Source organism: Diceros bicornis, chromosome 28, assembly GCF_020826845.1.
Source record: "Diceros bicornis minor isolate mBicDic1 chromosome 28, mDicBic1.mat.cur, whole genome shotgun sequence".
Lineage (NCBI taxonomy): Eukaryota > Metazoa > Chordata > Mammalia > Perissodactyla > Rhinocerotidae > Diceros > Diceros bicornis.
Window position 1 is genome coordinate 20,785,560 of NC_080767.1, and position 20,204 is coordinate 20,805,763.

A 20,204-nucleotide genomic window follows, 5' to 3' on the forward strand; every position below is an offset into this window, starting at 1 on the left:
CGCAGCAGAGCGTACACACTTAACCATTTGCGCCACCGGGCAGGCCCCTTTCTTCCTCTTTTTGCTGAGGAAGATTCGCCCTGAGCTAACATCTGTTGTCAATCTTTCTCTATTTTCTATGTGAGCCACCATCACAGAATGGCCGCTGATAGACAAGTGGTATAGGTCCATGCCCAGGAACCAAACCTGGGTCACCAAAGTGGAGCATGCCAAACTTAACCACTAGGCCACCGGGGCTGGCCTGGAGTTTTATAGTTTTGCGTTACATTTAGAACTGTGATCCATTTTGAGTTAATTTTTGTGAAAGGTGTAAAGTCTTTGTTTAGATTCATTTTTTTCATGTGGATATCCAGTTGTTCCAGCACCATTTGTTGAAATGACTTATCTTTCCTCCTTGTCAAAGATCAGTTGACGGGCTGGCCCCGTGGCTTGGCAGTTGAGTGCGCGCACTCCGCTGCTGGCGGCCCAGGTTTGGATCCCGGGCGCACACTGACGCGCCGCTTGTCGGGCCATGCTGAGGCGGCATGCCACATGCAGCAACTGGAAGGATGTGCAGCTATGACATACAACTATCTACTGGGGATGTGGGGAAAAAAAAAAAAAGGAGGAGGATTGACATGGATGTTAGCTCAGAGCCGGTCTTCCTCAGCAAAAAAAAAAGAGGAGGATTGACATGGATGTTAGCTCAGGGCTGATCTTCCTCACACACACACACACACACAAAAAGATCAGTTGACTATATTTACGTGGGTCTATTTCTGGACTCTCTATTCTGTTCCATTGATCTATTTGTTCATTCTTTCACCAGTGCCACACTACTTGGTTACTGTAGCTTTATAGTAAGTCTTGAAGTCAGGTAGTGTTAGTCCTCCAGCTTTGTTCTCCTTCAATATTGAGTTGGCTATTCTGGGTCTTTTGCCTTTCCGTATAAACTTTAGAATCATTTTGTTGATACCCACAAAATAACCTGCTGGGATTTTGATTGGCATTGCATTGAATCTATAGATCAGTTTGGGACAAACTGAGGTTTTGACAATATGGAGTCTTTCTATCCATGAACATGAAATATCTCTTCATTTATTAAGTGGTTCTTTAATATCTTTCATCAGAGTTTTGTAGGTTTCCTCATATAGCTCTTGTAGATACTATGTTAGATTTGTACCTAAGTACTTCATATTTTTGCGTTCTAATATAGGTGGTAATGTGTTTTCAATTTGAAATTTCACTTGTTCATTGCTGGTATATAGGAAAGCAATTTACTTTTGTGTATTAATCTTGTATCCTATCAACTTGTTATAATCATTTATTTGTTCCAGGTTTTTTGGGTTTTTTTTTCTCAATTCTTTTAGATTTTCTACATAGACAATTATGTCATCTGAAAACTCAGACAGTTTTATTTCTTCCTTCCCAGTCTGCATAACTTTTATTTCCTTTTCTTGTGTTATTGCATTAGCTAGGACTTCCAGTGTGATATGGAAAAGCAGTAGTGAGAGGGGACATCCTTGCCTTGTTTATGATCTTAGTGGGAAAGCTTCCAGTTTCTCGCCATTAAGTGTGATGTTGGCTGTAGGTTTTTTTATAGATATTCTTTGTGAAGTTTAGGAAGTTCTCCCTCTATTCCTCGTTTCCTGAGAGATTTTATCATGAGGGGGTGTTGGATTTTGTCAAATGCCTTTTCTGCATCTATTGATATGATCATGTGACCTTTCTTCTTTAGTCTGTTGATGTGGTAGATTACGTTAATTGATTTTTCGAAGATTGAGCCAGCCTTGCACACCAGTGATAAATCCCACTTGGTTGTTTTTATGGTCTGAATGTTCATGTCCTCCCAAATTTCATATGTTGAGATCCTAACCTTCAAGATGATGGTATTAGGAGGTGGAGCCTTTAGGAGGAGATTAGGTCATGAGAATGGAACCATCATGATTGGAATTAGTGCCCTTATAAAAGTGACCCCAGAGAGTCAGTTGGTCCTTTCCACCATGTGAGGACATAGCAAGAAGGTGCCATCTATGAACCAGAAATCAGGGCCTTACCAGACACCAAATCTGCCTGTGCCTTGGTCCTGGACTTCCCAGCCCCCAGAACTGTGCGAAATAAATTTCTGTTGTTTATAAGCTGACCAGTCTCTGGTATTTTGTTATAGGAGCCCAAATAGGCTAAGAAAGTTGTGGTATATAATTCTTTTAACACATTGTTGGATTCAATTTGCTAATATTTTTTTAAGTATTTTTCTATGTTCATGAGAGATATTGGTTTGTAGTTTTCTTGTAATTTCTTTATCTGATTTTCGTATTAGGGTAATGCTGGCTTCATAGAATAAGTTAGGAATATTTTTTTCTGTTTCTATCTTCTGAAAGGGACTGTAGAGAATTGGTATAATTTCTTCCTTACATGTTTGTTAGAATTCACCAGTGAACCCATCTTGATCTGGTGCTTTCTGTTTTGGAAGGTTATTAATTACCATCTGTTTTTTTCCCCATCTGTTCTGAGTATCTTTTTGTTCCTCTTTTCCAGCCTTCTTCAATTTCATTCTGCTTTCCGTGTAATGTGGAAATCTCACAAAATATTTCCATTTCCTTTTCTCATGCTTTGTACTATTTTTGTCATACATTGTGTTTCCAAATATGTTATAAACTCTACAATATATTGTTTAATATTTTTGTTAAACAGTGAATTATCTTTTTAAAGATTAAAAAATGAGAAAAAAGTCTTTTAAATTTACCCATATATTTACTATTTGCACTGTGAACATATCCATCATTAACTATCCAAATATATGAAAATATCCCAAAATTTCCTCCTGCCCCTTTGTAGTCATTTATGCCCATCCTCCACCCCATTTCCAGCAACTAATGATCTGCTTTCTATCACTAGAGATTAGTTTGCATTTTCCTGGAATTTATATAAACAGAATCATACAGTATATACTCCTTATTGTTTTGCTTGTTTCAATCTGCATAATTTTGAGATTTAGTCATGTTGTTACATATATCAATAGTTCTTTCCTTTTTATTATTACTGGGTAGTTTTCCATCATATGGATATACCACAATTTCTTTATCTGTTTACCTGTTGATAGACATTTGTGTTGGTTCCAGCTTTTCGCTATTACAAATAAAGCTGCTGTGAACATTCATGTCTAAGTCCTTGTATTCGCTTGGGTATGGAATGGCTGGATCATATGGTGGATGTATATTTTAAGAAATTGCCAAACTTTTTTCCAAAGTGGTTGTACTGGGCCGGCCCCGTGGCTTAGTGGTTAAGTGCGCACGCTCCGCTACTGGCGGCCCGGGTTCGGATCCCGGGTGCGCACCGACACACCGCTTCTCTGGCCATGCTGAGGCCGTGTCCCACATACAGCAACTATAAGGATGTGCAACTATGACATACAACTATCTACTGGGACTTTGGGGGGAAACAAAAAAGGAGGAGGATTGGCAATGGATGTTAGCTCAGAGCCGGTCTTCCTCAGCAAAAAGAGGAGGATTAGCATGCATGTTAGCTCAGGGCTGATCTTCCTCACAAAAAAATACAAAAACAAAAACCAAAGTGGTCGTACCATTTTACATTCCACTAGCAAAGTATAGGATTTCATTACTCCACATTGTCATCAATACTTAGTATGTTCAGTCTTTTAAATTATAGCCATTCTAATAAATGTGTAGTGGTATCTCATTGTATTTTAATTTTCATATCCAATGGTATTGAACATCTTTTCATGTGCTTATTTGACATGTGTATATCTTCTTGGTCAAGTGCCTGCTCAAATCTTTTACCTACATTTCATTCCATTGTTTTCTTATTATTGAATTTTTGGAGCTCTTTATATATTCAAGATACAAGTCATTTTCAGATATTTGCAAATATTATCTCCCTATCAATGGCTTGTCTTTCCATTCTCTTACCAGTGATTTAAGAAAAGCAAAAAATTTTAATTTTGATGAAGTTCAATTAATCAAATGTTTTTCTTTTATGGATCATGTTTTTGGTGTCATAATTAAGAAATCTTTGCCTAAAAACTTCTGGAACTTGTGCAGTTTTAAGTTTTGCATTTAGTCCTATTATCCATTTCAAGTTAATTTTTGTACATGGTGCAAGGTACGGATTAAATTTAATATTGATGACTAGCGATATCCAATTGTTCCAGCATCATTTTTTGAAAAACATAGCAGATTTTAAAAAGAACCCCATAGAACTTTAGAAATGAAAAATATAATACATTAAAAGTTTGTCATAATATGATAGGTTGAGGGTCCCATTATTATAAGGTTAATGAAAAACATTGTTCAGTTACAAAAAGCAAAAAAGTAATGTTAGTGAAACTTAAAACTTATATTTATCGGAGAAAGTACCAAATGATTACAAGGCAGTAACTTCCTAGCCACTCCCTACTCTTCTAGAAGATAAGAACTTTAATTCTCCTCAGTTTGAGAACAGTAGCTGAGCAGAGGATAGGAGCCAATATCAAGTGGCATTTATCTGAATTAGAATTTTGATAGGGTGTTTTATAGCAGCTTACTAATTCTCACAGGCCCTGTGTCCAATCTGCTGTTAAACCTATCTATTGGATTCTTTAGTTATTGCAGTTTTTGGTTCTGTGATTTCTCTTTGATACTTTCTGTGACAGCTTTATTGAGGTATAATTCACATACTATACAATTTACCCATTTAAAGTGTACAATTCAGTGGTTTTTAGTATATTTACAGAGCTGTGAAACAAACCATCATCTCTATCAATTTTAGAACATTTTCATCATCCCCAAAAGAAACCCTTTACCTTTTAGCAGTCACCCCACATTTCCCCTGAAGCCTCTCAGCCCTAGGCAACCACTAATCTACTTTCTGTCCCTAGATTTGTCTATTATGGACATTTTGTATAAATAGAACCATACAATAGATGGTATTTTGTGACCAGCTTCCTTCACATAGCATGATGTTTTCAGTAGCATGTATCAGTACTTTATTCCTTTTTGTAGTTGAATAATATTCCATTGTATGGATACACCACATTTTGTTTATCCATTTATCAGTTGATGGACATGTGGGTTGTCTCCACTTTTTGGCTATTATGAATAATGTTGCTATGAACATTCATGTACAAGTTTTTGTGTGGACAAACATTTTTATTTCTGTTGGGTATATACCTAGGAGAAGAATTGCTGGGTCATATGGTGACTTTATGTTTAACCTTTTGAAGAAATGCCAGTCTGTTTTTCAAAGCGCCTGCACCATTTTACAACCTGACTAGCAGTGTATGAGGGTTCCAATTCTCCACGTCCTTACCAATACTTGTTATTATCTGGCTTTTTTATTATAACCATCTTAGTGGGTACATAGTGGTATCTCATTGTGGTTCTGATTTGCATCTCCCTGATGGCTCTGATTCTTTTTCAAAGATTCTAGCTCTCTAGTGAAATTCTTCATTCTGTTATTTATATTCTTGAACATATTAATCATAGCTATTCTAAAGATTGTATCTAATAACTACAGTATCTGGATCATGTGTGCATCTGTTTCTATTGTCTTTTTTTCCTCTTGGCTTTTGTTCAGTTAGTTTTTTTTCTTGGCATATTTAGTAACTATTGATGGAATATCAGACATTGTGTACGAAAAATTATAAAGGCTCATCAACCAAAGATTTATTTTTTTCTTGCAGGCAGATAGAACATGGGAAGATCACTTTGATTCAACCAGGGATTGAGATAGTTCAAGGCTATTTTAGGTATTATTAGTGCTATTTCTGATTTGCATTACTTTCAGGGTATAATTCTTCAAGGATCTCAACTGAAAGTCTGAGGTGTTTACCAGGACCTCTCCTTCCTATTTCTTTCTTTCCAGCATCATGAAACAGCCAAAGATTTCTGCTTAGATTTTCTTTTTCCTCTTAGCAACTGATTTCTGCTTGTTTTCCTGGCTTCTTGCCCCTTGCACGTACAGGTTAGGAATCAGCAAATGCTTTGCAGGGAAAGGGCTTGTAGAGTGATTGCCTTTTCTCTGGGATCTTGGCCTCCTGAATCCTCGCTGCCTTGATAGACTTAACCTCCAAATTTTGTACCTCCAGCCCAATTACTGTCACAAGCTCTAGGATGCCTTTCTGTTTGGTTTCTATACTCTTAGGCACAAGACAATAATGCCCTGAGAAGGAAAAGTGGCTGAGAATGTAGGATTCACTTCAATGTGTTTCCCTTCTTCCTGAGCTCTTGGATTCTCAAGCTTTGGCTGCCTAGGTTGCTCTACAATAGCTTTAAATAGCCCCTCCCCAACTTAAAAAAAAAAAAAATATTGGGCCAGCCCGTGGCTTAGCAGTTAAGTGCTCGTGCTCTGCTGCTGGCGGCCCGGGTTCGGATCCCGGGTGCGCACTGATGCACCACTTCTCCGGCCATGCTGAGGCTGCGTCCCACGTGCAGCAACTAGAAGGATGTGCAGCTATGACATACAACTATCTACTGGGGCTTTGGGGGAAAAAAATAAATAAAATTATTAAAAATAAATAAAATCTAGCTTTTATAGTTCTTAATGGAAGAGTTAGTTTGTTTAACAAGGTATCCCGTCATAGCTAGAAGCCTACATCATTAAAAAAATTCATCGTGAGGGAAATATCCTTTAAATAAATGGAATTGTATTTAAAAAAATTTTTTTAATTGTGGTAAAAAACATAAAATTTATCATACTCAACTATTTTTAAGTATATAGTTCAGTAGTGTTAATCATATTCACAGTGTTGTGTAACAGATCCCTAGAACTTTTTCATCTTGCAAAACTGAAACTCTATACTCATGGAACAACTCCCCATAGTTCCCTCCCCCAGTCCCTGGCAACCACCATAATACTTTCTGGTTCCACGATTTTGACAACTCTAGGTACTTCATATAAATAGAATCATACAGTATTTTCCTTTTGTGACTGGTTTATTTCACTGAGCATAATGTCCTCAAGGTTCATCCATGTTGTAGCAGGATGTTGTTCATCCATGTGTGACAGGGCTTCTTTTTTAAGGTTGAATAATATTCTATTGTATGTATACGCCACATTTTGTTTATCTATGCATCTGTCCATGGACATTTGGGCTGCTTCCACCTCTTGGCTATTGTGAATAATGCTGCAGTGAACATGATGTGCAAATGTCTCTTCAAGTTCCTGCTTTAAACTCTTTTGGATATATACCCAGAGGTGGGATTTCTGGATCACATGGTAATTCTATTTTTAGTTTTTTGAGGAACCTCCATACTATTTTCCATAGCAGCTGCACCATTTTACATTCCTACCAGCAGTGCACAGGGTTCCAATTTATCCACAGGATTACATATGTGAAATATGTAGTGATTAACTCTTTTTTTTGTACAGGCATTATTTTGTCAAACTGTTTGCACAGATTTTTAAATTCAGCCTAGACCAGGAGGAGTGTTGATAGAGCAAGGTGTTAAGAATCCTTTCTCCTCTGTTCAGAAGTTAATCTCTTTCTCTGCCTCAGTCATATGCTTGTCTCCCCTCATCTACCTCAAGGGTAGGAGTGTCTGAGGTTTCCCTGTCACAGCTGGAGTGAGGCCAAGAAGTGAGCACCACATATGGCTAATCAGATATGCTCTAGGGGCCGGCCCCTTTAAGTTTGCCAGCTTCTTCAGCAGCCCAGCGTTCAAGGGTTTGGATCCCAGGCTCGGACCTACACACTGCTCTTCAAGCCATGCTGTGCTGGCTCTCACCTACAAAATAGAAGATTAGCACAGATGTTAGTTCAGGGCCAATCTTCTTCACCAAAAGAAAAAAAAAGGTACACTGTAAATGTTATTACCATTATTATTATTTTGGAGATGCTTAGTGCATTAAGTAGAAAGGGAGTTAAGAGCATGGAATCTGGAGCCAGACTGCCTGGGATGACTCTTGGCTCCTCCAGCTACTATGTGATCTTGGGCAGACTTCTTCATTTCTCTGTGCCTCAGTTTCCTCATCCATAAAATGGTAATGCTAACCACACCCACTTCTTGGAGTTTTTAGGATTAAATAAACTAATATTCGCAAAGCACTCAGTTTAAACCCCCCGCACATAGTAAGCGCTATGGGTGTTGGCTAGGTGAAATAAACGTGGAGGGCATCTCGTAGGACGCAGCTTGTCCAGCCTTACCGCTGTTGTGCTGAGCCCTGTAGATGGTGTTACTGAATGCTTCCCCGGTCTTAGTGTGGTTTAGGCGTTGCTAAGCAGCCGCGCTCCCTCCCTGGGATGGGTGCGTGTTGTTGTAGTTGGATCAGGAGCTTCCACCGGGCAGCGGTGACTGGGGGTTGTACGTCTGTCGGTCAGAGGTGTTCTTGCACAAGCCTGGGTGTAGGCGTGACTCTACTCAGTGCGTTAAAACAAGTGTCCCACACCTGACGAACGGACTAGGTTCTTGCAAGGTCTGTTCCTTGCACTTAGTGGAGCTGTATGGAGCTCCGAGCGGCAAGCGGGGACAGTGACCCGGGGCGTGTGGCAGGAAGTGGCGCTGCCTACCTCGGAATGCAGCGGGAATCGGGGGTCCACACCTGTTGGGGTGCGGAGGACCGAGCTCGTGCGCGCGTGTGGTTAGCTGGAGGGTCGGTCCACACCTCCTCCGGGCAGCGACGACCGCGATCTCGGTGCGCGTCGTAGGAGGTGTCGTTACACACTTCCTGTGGGTCTCGCGGACCGCGGCGCGTTTCCGGTGCCGGCTGGAGCCCGGGGTCCGAGCCCCCGCCCCGCTCGCCGGCCCCGCCCCGCCCGCGCCCCGCCCCCTGCCCGCCCGCCGCGCTGGGAGCCCGGCGCGCGGAGCCCGGGGCGCACGGAGCGGAGCGCGCCGGTCGGCCGAGCCAGGCTGGCGCCCCCGCCCCCCGCCCCGCGCCCCTGTCCGCCGCCCGCCCGGCGCCTTCCCCGCGCCACTTGCCTTCCCTCCTCAGCCCTCCGGTCGTCCTCCCTCCTCCCTCCCCTCCGTCCCGCCCCGTCTAGCCCGGTCCGCCCGGCTCCCGCAGGCCCCCCCGCCGCCCGCGTTCCTATGGACAGACGCACAGACACCTGCAGGTGGGTGAGAGCCCGCGCGCGGGCGGGGACGAGCGCGCCGACGCCGCGACCCGGGCCGGGAGCCCCTTTGTGTGGGGGGCGGCCGCGCTGGGCTCCGCGCTGCCTCCCCCTCGGCGGCCAAGCAGTGACCCGGCTGAACCCTCCTTTTGTCTCCTCGGGGGGGGGGGGGGCGGCGGTGGGAAGGCCGAGAGTCAGGGCAGAGCCAGCCGGCCGGACCTCACTGGCGACAGGCTTGGGGGCGTGGGGGGCGGAGACCCCCGGTGGCCGAGCGGGCTCCGGGGCCGAGCGCCGGCGGCGGAGCTCTGGTCCGCCTCCCCGGGGCCGGCCCGCCGCCCAGCATCTCCCGTCGCCGCGGCGGCCGCGGGCGCGCTGCGCGGGTCTGGCTCGCCTGCTCCTGCTCCGGGGTCTGTTGGAGGTGGGCAGGAGGGCGGGAAGGAGAAAGAAAAGATGTGTGCGCTTAGTTTCCAAGTCTTGAGATGGTTGTGGAGAGAGGGAGAGAGGGGCTTCGGGGCTTCGCCGGACTTGTTTCCCTCACGGGGAAGGCACGTTGAGGTGCGTTTGGGGCGTGTGTGAAGGAACGTGCATCGCTCCGGTCCCTTATTTATTGTTTCTAACGGAGGAGGGCTTTCTCCGAAAGGCTCTTCCGCCACCCCCCCCATCTGAGGCTGCGCACAGTGATGTGTGTTTGTTATCAAATACATCGAGAAATGTATTTCCCTGGGTAGGAGGAGGTTGGGCTGAGCAACATCAAATCAAAATTAAAGACTATTTTTGGTTTTGGTGGCTTGCTTTTTAAAGGTTAGATAGAGACTTAAAGGCAAGAAATAAAAGATGTACATGGCTGTGAGTTTTTACAGTTTTATCTATATGTATATTTTAAAGTTTTGGAGTAAAGTTTTTTTATTTCCCAGCCTCCTTAGGATTGGCATGATGGAATCTACCTATTAAATAAACAGTTATGCGAGTCAGGTAGTGACAACTTCCATGGTGAATGTGAAATTGGAGTGCAGTAAGCAGTTGATGTAGCTTGCCGTTCACGCTAAAATCTTTATTTTTGCTGTTTTAAGATATGAGATCTTTCACACCATATGGGGAGAACATGAATGTTAGAACTGATTTTTTCCCCCTTGATTGTGCTTTCCCTATTTCATTTTATGTGTTTGTGTATTCTCTGTATAGAACCCAAGGATTGGGTAGTATGTGGTGGATATAGTGTTGAAAAAAGTACCGGAGGCGATATTTCTGATTTGTGTTATTTATCTTGCTAAGTTTCTTATGAACAGTTGCTATGTCTTTGTAGATATTCAAATAATAAATGAAATTGAATAAGCACCCAGAAAATTAATTTTATAGATTTAGATTTTAATCTGCTGTTCACTTCTGGAAACTTTATTTTTTTTTGCCTATTGTGTGAGAATCTATACTGACAAACTTAAATCTGACGGTTACCAAGGAGATTACAAAAAAAAGCAATTTTGGAGGCACTCAGTTATGTGTATAAGCTATATGTAGAAAATGGAGGCTTTCATAAAAAATAAAACCTTATTATCTAAACGAAGGAAAAATATAGAAAAATATTTATTTAAATTTTCATCAAGTAGGATGTAGAAATTCATCAGAAAACAATATACAGTTTAGTGCAGTTTTAATTGGGCAGACTGATTTTTGTCATTATAAAGAGAAGACAGTTTAGTATGCTTAAAATAGTGGACTTTTTCAAGGAGAAAAATTTATCCTAGATTCTTGCCCTAGTTACGTTAGCAGATTATTATTACTGCAGGCCTAATTTTGTAAATGCCTAGCGTGTACGTTTTTGCACACTTTACTTAAAACCTGGAAGAGGCTACATCTAACAGTGATCATGCCAGCCCCTTTGAGTTGATCACATTTTATTAGTTCCTGCTTTGATTTCCGGGCTAGATCAGATAAATGAATTTAAACTCTACAGAAAGGCACAGAGCTCAGTGCAAGGTGCTGGTAGGCCCTTGAGTAAGCTTTCTCTTCCTTTTCCAATAAAGAGAGCCCAAAGAGAATAGTTACTGAAATTTGTTCAGGCTTTATCATGAATGGTGGAATGGAGTTATAAAACACTCCCAGGGTTTCAGCTCTTAGATACACACTCTTCATCAGTTCTTAGAACTCTTTAAAAAGATAAGCTAACAAATTGAATTGCTATTTATGTATTTATATACAAGGTTGTCAGTCGTAGCGATAAGGTTTAACAAAGAGTCCCTGTGTAAACTGAACATTCAGAGAGTGTGGCCTGTGTTGAGAATGGCTTGGCAAAGTTGTAGTTGTGTCTAACAGTTTTCTGGAATTGGCAGTGTAGTGTCTATGTGGGCTGGCTAAAAGATAACACCTAGTTTTTTTGTTTTGTATTTGTTTTTTGACTGTGATATGTAGATATTAATTTTTTGCATTCTGTATAGTTAACAATGATATTCTAGTGTAATGAGAAGCAGTCCAGAGAAGCTTACATATTTATCAACTGATTTCCCTTCTGGTGTGTTGGTGTTTAGGAAGGCATATAAATTATTTTTCACTTTTCATGGTTGAAATTTTTTTTTCCGCTGCTTTGATATTATGACAAATAAATGCTACTTCTAGAAATTTTGAATTTGTCAAGTTGGATTTTAAATATAGGTGAGCAGTATAAGCTGGCATTTATCAGTTTCTTTTTTTTAAACGGCACTAAGCTGTCCACAGTTAAATTTGATAGGCTTTAAAAATCATGGACCTTTCTAGCCTTTTCCTGTTTGTTAGTTATCAATATGGTACCATTCAAGGAAACTCAAAATGGCCACTCTATGTTACCTGGAACCCTGAAATGAGTAGTATTATCATTAGTAATAACCAAATAGAAAGCTGAAAAGTAACAATTTTATTCTTGATAACAGATCTATGACTTTTAAGTCTTTCTTTTTCACGCAGGTTTTTGTAGCCTGGTGGGAAGCAGGTCTGGCTGTGAGAGGTGGGGACAGTGACCTCTCATTCCAGCCTTTATCGTCTTGCATTGTTTAAGATGAGCACAAACCCATCGTACTTGCCGAAAATGCAGAATTCATTCTTGGATTAATAGTCTGCTACCAGATGTATGAGGCTGGCTCTAAGGAAGCTTTTTCTCTTAAACACTGTCAAAAATAGAGAAGCTGAAGATTGGAGAGAAGCCATTTATTTTGAACAGTTTATTTTCTGACAGTTTGTGTTTGTAAAGAAACCTGCTCATAATATTTACTTAAAAAGATCTACATAGTTGCCCGAAGAAGCACCACAGGTTTCTTCTTTTTCCTTTAGAAAAAGTTTCTGTAGAGCTTAGCTCCTACATGGTACTTCTTGACTTTGCTTCTGATTAGTTGATTTATGGACTTTATTTACCAGCATGATTGGAGAATTCTTTTGCTGTACTGAAATTGCACTCTGCCTGTGCTCTGCTCTGTTTCCTAGGTAACAAATGCACTGCATAGATTCCATAATGAGGACTGTGGTTGGTTAGTTACAGTGTAAATTCTGTTGTTTGGTAAGGCTTAGACTCAAATTCAAATAAAGGTCAAGAAACCAAAAGTACTGAAAATGCAAATTTTTGAATTTTATTTTGTGTCCAATGTCAACAAAGTTTAATATGCTTTTCTGGAGAAAGGCAAATTATACAGCACTATTCAAGTTTGTTTTGCAAAGTCTTACACTGAAACAGTTGGAGAGTTTTTTGACTATTTCATACTGATAATACCAACGGCTCTAGTGACAGAGATGTATTTCAGAAACACTTTATCACAGTTGATATAGAAAGCAAAGGGATGTGGTCTAGAACATCAGTAATTGGTCCTCTTGTATTGAAAGAAAAGTAACATCATATGTCTCCAAGGATAAATTGTGCAACTTCCTTTGAAATATAACTTTAAAAAACTTTAAGAAGGCATTACAACGTTTAAGAAACTTTTAAAAACATTAAAAATCTTACCATAAAATGATGCATTTTACTCTTGCTTTTTTCCCCTCTGATCTGCCTGAACTTTTTGGACCCAACATCAGGGAGCAGGTCTCTTTTAGGTAGCTGCAAGTTGAAGAATAGCTTTCCCGTCCATCTTACTCTCCTCTTGAAATCTATGGCCTCTCTAGCGCTCGAAGCAGGGCAAAAAGTAATATGTGTGCAGTTGATACCGGCTCAGGACAAGGTTGACATAAGGGAAGCCATATTGTAGAAAAGAAACCCTATTGTAACTTTGAATGACCTCTGATTAACTAACCCAGACATGCTCTGTGGATTTTATGGCCCCTCCCAGCTGCTATAAGTCGATAACTTTGTTCTCTTGAGTTCCTTAGGAATGTGATGACCCCCAGGGCAGAAAGTCTATGCTGATAGCCATCATCAATGACAGTTGAAAGATCAGGGTAGAGGGTGTTGCTCTGGTTTCAGATGCATGTCCAGTAAAACAAAAGACTATCAGGAACTAAGAACAGATGGATGCCCCCACCCTGAGACTAGATATCTGCCTCCACCCTGAGATCAGATGGATGCCTTCACCCTGAGACTAGATATCTGCCTCCACCTGGAGATCAGAGGGATGCCCCCACCCTGAGACTAGATATCCACCTCCACCTGGAGATCAGATGGATGCCTCCACCCTGAGACTAGATATCTGCCTCCACCCTGAGATCAGATGGATGCCTTCACCCTGAGACTAGATATCTGCCTCCACCTGGAGATCAGAGGGATGCCCCCACCCTGAGACTAGATATCCGCCTCCACCTGGAGATCAGATGGATGCCTCCACCCTGAGACTAGATATCTGCCTCCACCTGGAGATCAGATGGATGCCTCCACCCTGAGACTAGATATCTGCCTTCACCTGGAGATCAGATGGATGCCTCCACCCTGAGACTAGATATCTGCCTTCACCTGGAGATCAGATGGATGCCTCCACCCTGAGACTAGACATGTGCCTCCACACAGAGACCAGATGCCTCCCCCACCCGGATACCAGCCGCCTATATAACTGGCCTGTAGTCTTTGTTCTGTAAGATGGTTCTTTCAGACATTAGTTGGCCATCTTCCCTCTTGCTAGCAAGCTGTAATAAAAAGTCCTTTCTCTCCTGCCTCCTTGCATCTTGACTATTGGCGTGTTTTGCGGTGGGCAGACCAATCCCCCTTTTGGGCGGTAACACAATTGCTAGTAATTACTACCTGTTTGTTTAAAAAAATTTAAAGACTTGCAAAGAACCAGAATTCCCTTAATACCCATTGCAAATATCTTTTCATGCCTGAAAATGTTTTTTTGTTTGTTAATCATCAAACAATCTGTTAGCTAAAGTACTGGGGAAAAAAATCTTTTGAATTCTAGAGAATTATCCAAGTTGCCATCATTACTTTCCCTTGCTTGGCTGAATTGTTTTTGGATTATTTATTTACGTTTCAGTTAATTTCAGGAACAGGACATATCTTGGTTGGATTCTCTCTTTCTTCTTGGTTTTCCTTGAAAGAGACACTGCTTTAACCTTCTCTGTCCTTTTCTAATTGCGTATTCTGTGTCCCTTAAATTTTCTTTTGTGAATATTTTCCCTTGTAAATATTTACTGATTAAAAAATTTTATCATTACATTGTTTAAGGCATAATCACCACATATCTCAAGCTCTGCTTTTCTGTTATGAGACTTCATACTTCTGGGACAGAGTTAACAATTGTAGGGGGTCCGAATTTGCCACCCCAAAATGTGTCTCTTTGGCTTGATTATTTTTAAGGAAAAAGACTCTTTGATTCTTTGAAAGAAACTTTCACCTTCCCCCTAACTGCCTAAAAGAATTTAGCATAGAAGGGCCTGTCCCAGGAAGGAGACATCACCATAGATAATTCTAGGTGTGGTAGACAGAAAGACTTCCAGCAAGGGCCATTTTATCAAAAGATCTCTTTATGGTCCCATTGTCTGCAGATGGCCCAGCAAACATTTGTTTATCAAACCGTTTGTTTTTTCTATCTCTATGTGAATTGCTTTCCTTCCCTTTGAAGTTCCAGACCACTGCCCCAACATCCTCCTTTGTCTTTAGCTGAAGATGGTATTTAAGGCAGTGGCTTCAGCCATTTTGGCGAGTTACTCCGTTTTCCTGGGTTTCTCTCATGTATACGTGTTATTAAACTTTGTTTTATTTTCTCCTGTTATTCTGTCTCATGTCAATTTAATTGTTAGCCAGAAGGATCCAGAGTAGAGGAATTGTCTTCCTCCCCTACACAATGTTTGTGAACTCTGTTACTCAGCTAGGACTACTTCCTCTCCCCAGCCTGTATTAGTTTGCAAGGGCTGCCATAACCAGGTACAATAGACTTTGTGGCTTAAACAACAGAAATTTATTTTCTCCTAGTCCTAGAGGCTAGAAGTCCCAGATCAAGGTGTTGGCAGGGATGGGTTGTTCTGAGGCCTCTCTCCTTGGCTTGCAGATGGCTGTCTTCCTCTCTTCCTTGACATGGTATTTCCTCTGTGCTGTGTCCTGATCTCTTGTTATAGACATCAGTCCATATCCTTAGGATCCACCCAAATGACCTCATTTTACTAATTACCTCTTTAAAGGCGCTGTCTCCAAATACAGTCACATTCTGAAGCACTGGGTCTTGGGACTTCAGTGTATGAATTTGGGGGGAACACAGTTTAGCCCATGATAGCCTATTCTTCCACCTTTTGTCTTTCATACATGCGTAGATACTTCACTCTATATGTGTAATTTTATAGGCGTTTCATCTTTTATGTCTTTTTTACTCACTTGGCAGTTTGTCACTTGAGTGCAAGGCCCAGTACACAGCAGTATGATCAACTCTATATGCCATTAAAAATAACTAAAGTGGTTAGTTAAAGGCCTTATTTTGTTTTTATTTACTCTTCATATTTATTATTTTAAAATGCTTTATTTTGAATAGTTTAAAGTATAAAATTCTTAATAATTGGTTTGGAATACAGGAGAATATCAGTGTGGCCAAATTCAGTGGAAGTACTGATGCTGTTATTTTCTTGTGATTTCTGAGGACATGTTTCTTTTGGTGCTCTTTTTTCAGTTATTGGTCTTGCTGCTTACATGGTAAGTTATTCACCATCTTGGTCATAGCACATGTTCCTTGGCTGATGACCCCTGAATCTAATATCCAGGTTTCTTGTCTGAAATCCAGGTGTATGCAACTACCAACTGGACATAGTCACTTGATATTCCACAAGCATTTCACATTCAACATGCCCAAAACTTGACATATCTTTCTCTGCAAATCTTTGTCTTTTCTGGTATTCCCTAGCTTAGTGAATGGTACCACCTTCCATCAGTCCAGAAATTTGGGAGTTATCCGTGACTCCTCCCTTATTCTCAGTCCCATCTTCCATATATAATCTAGCCCCTAGACCAGTCAGTTCCTGCCCCCAAGATTTCTCAGTTCTGTCTGTTCACCCTATACAAATCACATAGTACTCTGTCACCTTTGCCCATCATTGGTCTTGGTTCTACAATTAAGTATATTCAGCGCACAACACAAGTCCTTAAGCTCAGGGTTCTGTAATCATCATTTGATAGTCTGAAGCTCATTGAATCCTCATAAATCGCTCATGTGAATAAATTCCTGTCTTTCATATTTAAAACTGTTTAACTTCGGCTTTTATACTTGAAGGTGTTGATGCAAAATAACCAATAACCATTCTATAGGTAAGAGACATAAGGTGAGTTTACTCGAGCCAGGGTGAAGATTATAACTCGGGAAGGCCCTAGAAAGCGTTCCAGAGAAACATGGTTTTCAGTATAGTCTTACATCTTTTTAGAAGAAAGAACATACATTAAACACACCCAGGATACATTTTCCTCAAAATTTCAAAAGGTATGCAGTTGCAAATTAGCAGGTCAACGTGACCATGATGTCAGGAAAGGGACTAATCCGGGCGTTACCAATCGGGTGTTACCAATAGAGTGTTACCGATAGGGTGTAGGAGGGGAAGTATGCATTCTTATCTTAAAAGAGTGCGTTCTTTGCTTTAATGGTTAAGCAGATGTACAATGTATGTTGGATAGGCCATAATTCAGGCTTTTTAGTTCAAGCCGAATGAGTTTTGAACCAGAATAGTTACCCTGTATAGTTCAATATGTGAGAATCTTTTGTCAAAGGTCAGTTTGTCTGAATATAAGTACTTGATTCATATGTTCTTTCCTCAGGTATCTTAAATATGTTACTCTGTTGTAGGATTTGAAAAATCTTTTCTGTAAAAGGCCAAATAGTAGTTATTTTAGGCTTTGTGGGCCATAGGTCATTGTCACAATTCTTTAACTGTGCCATTGAAGTGTGAAAGCAGCCATAGAAAATATGTAAATGAACAAGCATGACTGTGTTCTAATAAAAATTTATTTACAGAACCAGACAGTGGGCTGGATTTGGTCCACAAGCCATAGTTTGATAAGTCCTATTCTGTTGTATTCTGGTAAAAGGTGGTGTTGTCAGAGTCTAATACCAATATGATTTTTTCTTTTTTAAGTGATTTTTTTTGCCTAGATGCCCAAAGGACTTTTTTCTTCATCTTTAAAGGCCAATAATTTTACTAGACTATGTCTTAAATGTTGGCCGTTCTCTGTTAATTTTTCCAGATACACATGTGTTTTATTATGTTGGTTCAAATATTTTTTCATAAATATTTTTATCAATTATAGATTTTAGTATTTATTTGGTCTCATTGTTTTCCTTTTCTTCTTTGGGGTCTGCTGCTACATGTATGTTGGATCTTTGATTGTCTTTTATGTCTATACCTTTCTTCAAATTCTTTTTATCTTATTTTCTATATTTGCTTTATTTATGACTTTTTTCCTTTTTTCCTTTAGTCTCTTTAATGCACTTTCCGTGGAATCTGTCTATTAAGTCTCGTGTTCCTTTTAGTTTTGTCTTCCTTTCTGAATTTTTTTTCTTTCCTATTCTGTTCTGAACTCTATCATTTCTCTTTGCAAATGTTCTTGTTATTTGGCAATTCTCCTTTTTTTGGCTTTTTTATTTTTGATGTATATTTTCTTTCATAGCTTCTATCATTTTCTTTAATCATATTAAAATACTATGTTACAGTTCTCATCTACTTTATGACTATATTTTTGTGATGTGTCTTTGTTGGTTACTGGTATATTATTTGGTTCTTTTTTTTGTTTTTTTTCTCACAGTACCTTTCATAGGATTTGATTACATTATTTTGGCTTGTTCATGTTTAAATTAGGTGGATTTACCTGTACTTTAGAAGGTTTCTGTGATGGGGGTGGGAGGGGGCCAAGATAGTTTTCTTAGTTTTATGGTTTGAAATTTTATCCTTTGTTGCTTATGTGAAGTATTTAAAAATATGGCCACTCAATTAAAATCAAAATGAGATACCATTGCACACCCACTAGAATGGCTAAATGAAAAAGATGAAAAATATCAAGTGTTGGTGAGAACATAGAATAACTGGAATTCTCAAGCACTGCTATTGGAAATGTAAATTGGTGCAGAAATGTAAATAGATACAAGCAATTTGGAAAGCTGTTTGGCAATATTTACTAAAGCTGGACATATGCATATCCTGTGACTCAGTACTTCCACTTGAAGGTATATGCTTACCAAAATAAATGTAGTAGAATGTTCATAGTACTACTTATAATAACCCCAAACTGAAGTCTGCCCAAATGACCATCAGTACATTATGTGGTAGAGTGTTAGATTGATGGCCCCAAATAAATGACATCTTCTGGTATCTATGCCCTTGTGTTGTCCCTTTCCACAGTGAGTCTGATTTTGGCCATGTAACTTACTTTGGCCGAAGGGACATTAGCAAGTGTAATTCAACAGAGGCTTGATAAATGCTTACTCATTGGGGGGAATACTGCCCTGAGACCATAATATAAGGAAGTATTTGAGTAAGAGAGATCAGCTGGAGGAAAATTGAGGCGCCCCAGTTGATTACCAGCAGTTACTGCCAGGCACGTGAGTGAGGCCATCTTGGACCTTCCAGCTCACCTGACCCTCCAGCTAAAAGTAGCCACATGAACAAGTCCAGGTAAAGCCAGGAGAGAAACTGTCCAGATAACCCATAGAATTGTGAGAAATAAGGAATTGTTGTTTTAAGCCACTAAGTTTTTAGGTGGTTTGTTACACAACAATAGTAAACTGACTCAAAATGGATAAATTGTTGTATAGTCACACAGTGGAATACTGTAGAGCAACGAGAAGGAACAGTCTGCAGTTACATGCGTGCGTGCAGTGGTATGTATGAATCTCACAGACAAATGTGGAGCTCAAGAAGCCAGACACAAAAGAGTTCATGCTGTGTGCCTCCATATATAAAGTCTCCAAGCAGGCAAAAACAATAAATTCTGTTAGAAGCCTGAGTAGTGGCTACCCTTGAGGGAGTAGTGACTAGAAAGGAGAAAGTGGAGGCTTCTGGGGTGCTGGTCATGTTCTGTTTCTTGATCTGGTTGCTGCTTACATAAGTGTGTTCTGTTTGTGAAATTGTGAAATATCAGCAAGTTGTTTACTCATTTCTCTTCTTTTCTGATCGCATATTATATTTCAACATAAAGGAAAAAATATGTTCTCTTTATTGAGCCTCCTCTGTGATACTCTCTGAGATTGGGGTCCTTTGGGTAGCTGTCCTTTATCCCTAGTGATGCCTCTTTGATTTGGATTTTAATCCCAACGGTTTTCTTCCTGAGGCCTGTTAATAGGTCTACATGGTCTTGTAGTCTCCACTTAGAAGCCTGAGAAACTTTACTTTTCTCAGATCCAATTTCACTAAAATGGGGTCTCTTTTTGAGGGTGATTCTTGGTAATTTCTTATTCACCAGTTTTTATGATCATTAGAATTCTCCTTTTTCTCCCCTTACCTGCCCAGTTGCTGATCCTGTGTGAGTCCTATTTTTATGGGTGTTTCAGTTCTGCCGACTCATCTTGGGTTCATTGGGCTACTTCATCACCTAATTCTGTTGAACATCTTGTCTTTTGTTATCCTAGTTGTTCCATCTGTGCTTTGGTTTTTTTTTCCCCGCGAAAATAATTGTAGATTCCCTTGCAGTTGTAAGAAACGATAGAGAGATTCTTTGCATACTTTGCCCAGTTTCCCCTAATGGTAATATTTTGCAAAACTATACTTATAATATCACAACCAGGATATTCTCTGAATGGGCTGAATTCTATTCCCCCGCAAATTCATATGC

The 20,204-nt window shown here is 40.3% G+C and overlaps 1 protein-coding gene across 2 annotated transcripts in view; it reads left to right on the forward strand.

Annotated features, from left to right (window-relative positions):
- Nucleotides 1-20,204, forward strand: part of KIAA1958 (KIAA1958 ortholog) — a 309,540-nt gene that overhangs the window by 149,665 nt on the left and 139,671 nt on the right. Inside the window, exon 1 of one of the 2 annotated variants that reach the window (XM_058523780.1) lies at nt 8,965-9,028. The exons of the other annotated variant lie outside the window; for it this stretch is intronic. The gene's annotated coding sequence lies outside the window, so the exon portion shown is untranslated. Of the gene's footprint in view, nt 1-8,964; nt 9,029-20,204 lie in introns of those variants that run through there. 2 annotated transcript variants of the gene reach the window in all.